Source organism: Mobula birostris, chromosome 13 (assembly GCF_030028105.1).
Source record: "Mobula birostris isolate sMobBir1 chromosome 13, sMobBir1.hap1, whole genome shotgun sequence".
Lineage (NCBI taxonomy): Eukaryota > Metazoa > Chordata > Chondrichthyes > Myliobatiformes > Myliobatidae > Mobula > Mobula birostris.
The window spans coordinates 40,430,403-40,434,807 of NC_092382.1; positions in this window are offsets into that span (position 1 = coordinate 40,430,403).

Genomic DNA, 4,405 nt, shown 5'->3' on the forward strand with positions numbered 1-4,405 from the left:
CACACGAATTGCTGGAGGAACTCAGCATTAGTACTCTTTTCTATAGATGCTGCCTGGCCTGCTGAGTTCCTCCAGCATTTTGTGTGCGTTGCTTGTTCTGCCTGCTCTTGTTCTGGAGTTTTTTTTTCCGGTGAGAACATGTTTTGACCCATTCTCTCTGGGTACATAATAATATCAAACACCTCTGCCCTGGGCGACAAGTAGTTTTCTCATCATAAATGTGCCAGACTCCAATGAGACAGACTACTGCCCTTCCCTTCATATTCATTGGCATTGCCATCACTGAGTTCATCATACCGTCAGTCACCTGGGGGAGTGTTCACGGGAAGAATTTATGTGAAATACAAAAACTGGTGTTACCTGTGTGTATTGTGGTGATGCAAAAGTTGCTGGAGAATTTGCAAGTGGGAAGAAGGGGAGTGATGTTTGGAAATCCGACTTTTTAAAGCGTCATTTAGCAAGAAAATCACATACAATGACATGCAAAAGTTTGGGCATCCCTGGTCAAATTTTCTGTTACTGTGAATAGCTAAGCGAGTAAAAGATGACTTGATTTCCAAACGGCATAAAGTTAAAGATTACACATTCTTTAATATTTTATGCAAGATTACATTTTTTCCATCGTTTACAGTTTCAAAATAACAAAAAAAGGAAAAGGGCCTGAAGCAAAAGTTTGGGCACCCTGCATGGTCAGTACTTAGTAACAACCCATTTGGCAAGTATCACAGCTTGTAAACGCTTTCTGCAGCCAGCTAAGAGACTTGCAATTCTTGTTTGGGGATTTTTGCCCATTCTTCCTTGCAAAAGGCTTCTAGTTCTGTAAGATTCTTGGGCCGTCTTGATGCACTGCTGTTTTGAGGTCTATGCACAGATTTTCAATGATGTTTAGGTCGGGGGTCTGTGAGGGCCATGGCAAAACCTTCAGCTTGCGACTCCTGAGGTAGTCCATTGTGGATTTTGAGGTGTGTTTAGGATCATTATCCTGTTGTAGAAGCCATTCTGTTTTCATCTTCAGCTTTTTTTGCAGACGGTGTGATGTTTACTTCCAGAATTTGCTGGTAGTTAATTGAATTTTTTCCTCCCTCTACCAGTAAATGTTCCCCGTGCCACTGGCTGCAACACAAGCCCAAAGCATGATCAATCCACACCCGTGCTTAACAGTTGGAGAGGTGTTCTTTTCATGAAATTCTGTCCCCTTTTTTCTCCAAACATACCTTTGGTCATTGCGGCCAAAAAGTTTTATTTTAACTTCATCAGTCACAGGACTTGATTCCAAAATGCATGAGGCTTGTATAGATGTTCCTTTGCAAACTTCTGATGCTGTATTTGGTGGTGAGGATGCAGGGAAAGTTTTCTTCTGATGACTCTTCCATGAAGGTCATATTTGCGCAGGCCCCACTGCAAAGTAGAACAGTGCACCACCACTCCAGAGTCTGCTAAATCTTCCTGAAGGTCTTTTGCAGTCAAACGGGGATTTTGATTTGCCTTTCTAGCAATCCTATGAGCAGTTCTCTCTGAAAGATTTCTTGGCCTTCTAGACCTCAACTTGACCTCAACCATTCCTGTTAACTGCCATTTCGTAGTTACTGTACGAACTGAGGAAACAGCTACCTGAAAATGCTTTGCTGTCTTCTTATAGCCTTCACCTGCTTTGTGGGCATCATGTATTTTAATTTTCAGAGTGCTAGGCAGGGGCTTAGAGGCAGCAGTCCATGGCTGCTGATTGTTGGGACTAGGTTTGAGGAGTCAGGGTATTTATAAAGCTTTGAAACTTGTAACACCTGGCCTTTCCTAGCGAAGATTGTGAACAAGCCATGGCCCTAACAAGCTAATCAAGGTCTGAGATGTTGGTAAAAATTATCTGAGAGCTCAAAACTCTTGGGGTGCCCAAACTTTTGCATGGTGCTCCTTTCCTTTTTTTCACTTTGAAATTGTACAAAACAAAAATACTACACTAATCTTGCTTAAAATGTTGAAAAGAATGTTTCATCTTTAACTTTATGACTTTTGGAGATCAGTGCATCTTCCACTTGCTTAACTATTCAGAGTAACAGAAATTTTGACCGGGCTGCCCAAACTTTTGCCTGCCAATGTATATACAGTGTGCAAAAGCACTGGTGAGAAAATCCTTCAGTACCGCTACAGGCCTGTTACATAGGTTGTGTGAGAGAGCAGATGAACTTGATCAAACCCAGAGGAGATCCAAGTTCTTATTGACAGTCATTTGCTGGCTGTTGAAATGAATACCTCTCTACATAAAATTCAGTGTTCACATGTTGTCACTGGGCAAAAAATTGCACAGCACAAGATTTTTGTGCACACTGGTCATTACAAATTACAGGGGATATTGGTGGGAAGGCAGGGAGACCTCCAGTGTCCGACAGCCTCACATACAAGATGTGCATCCAGCTGCAGCTTGTAACACTGCCCATTACGGAGTTGGAACTTCAAATGGATGAATTCCGGATCATTCAGCAGTTGGAGGGGGTGATAGATATGACATAAAGAGAGGTGTGTTACACCGAGGTGCAGGACGCAGGAAACTGGGTGAGAGTCAGGAAAGGGAATGAGGTTCAATGGCCATCGCAGAGTACTCTTGTGGCCATCCCACACAATAACAGGTAGACCACTTTAGAAACTGTTAGGGGGATTACCTGGCAGAGGAAAGTCAAAGGGGTGATACGGGATTCGATAGTTAGAGGAACAAAACTAGAAGGGGACTAATATCCAGTGGTAAGGCTTGCTAGTGCTAGTGGGGGAGTTATACTGAAGTTGCAGGGAGGGTGAGAGCCAGAATGACAGAACAGATAAAGGAGAGGGTGAATTGAATTGAATTGACTTCATATACATGAGGAGCAGAAATATTTATATTACGTCTCTAAATGTGCAATGTGCAATTTATGGTAATTTATAATAAACAGTATGTGCAACAGACAGTCAACATAACATAGAAATACAATTGTATCAGCATGAATTAATCAGTTTGACGGCCTGGTGGAAGAAGTTGTCCCAGAGCCTGCTGGTCCTGGCGTTTATGCTGTGGTACCATTTCCCAGATAGTAGCAGCTGAAACAGTTGGTGGTTTGGTTGACTGGGATCCCCAGTGATCCTTCAGGACCTCTTTACAGCCCTGAATAGTGGGAAGTTCACGTGTACAGATGTGCTGGGCTGTCCGCACCACTCTCTGCAGATTCCTGCGATTGAAGGAAGTACAGTTCCCATACCAGGCTGTGACACAGCCAGTCAGGATACTCTCAATTGTGACCCTGTAGAAAGTTCTTTGGATTTAGGTCCCCATTTCAAACTTTTCAATGGTCTGAGGTGAAAGAAGCACTGTTGTGCTTTTTTGACCACACAGCCAGTATGTATGGACCACGTGAGATCTTCGGTGATGTGTATGCCACAAACTTAAAGCTGTTCATGCTCTTAACCCCAGATCCATTGATGTCCATAGGGGTTAGCCTGTCTCCATTCCTCCTGCCGTCCACAATCAGCTCCTTTGTTTTTTGTGACAATGAGGGAGAAATTGTTATCTAGACACAACACAGATGTTGTTCAAACTTCAGGGAGAGGAATTATGATATTATAGCCATGACTGGGACTGTTACACCCAACAGTCTGAAGCATTTAGAAGAACAAATTTTTCTCTAGTGATCGCAGATGATGCCAAGAAACAAAGGTTGATATATTAAGTGATTTTAATTTTCCATATATTGACCCAACTACCATACTGTAAAAGGACTAGATGGGGTAGAGTTTGTCAAATGTGCCCTTAATCAGCACATAGAAGTGTACAATAAGCTGTGAGGAAATGATCCAGGGCTGGTGACAGAAATTAGTGATCATAATGCTATGACATTCCAAGTAAACACAGAAAAAGAGAGGTCTGGACCACAGGTTGAGATTCTAAATTGGAGAAAGGTCAATTTTGATGCCATCAGAAAGGATCTGACAAGTGTGGATTGGGACAGGCTGTTTTCTGGCAAATGAGTACTTGGTGAGTGGGAGGCCTTCAGAAGTGAAATTTTGAGGATGTAGATTTTGAATGTGCCCACCAAAATAAAAGTTGAAAGGTAACTGGGGCAGGGAACCTTGGTTTTCAAGAGCTATCGAGGCCCCGGATATTTTGTTCCTCTAAATGCCTCAGACTGTTGGGTGCTACCAAGACTCATTAATGACTACAATATCATAATTCCATGCCCTTAGCTCATCCAACAATTTTTTTCAGTTGTCTTGTCTTCATTTCTAGAAGCTTCCCAATAGTTTTTGCTCTTTTGTTTGCCCTCTCTTTGGCTTTTATGTTGGCTTTGGCTTCTCATTTCAGCCATGGCTGTGTCCTGCCTTTACAATGCTTCCAGTTCTTTGGGATGTATCTACCATGCACGTCCGGAATTGCTCCCAGAAA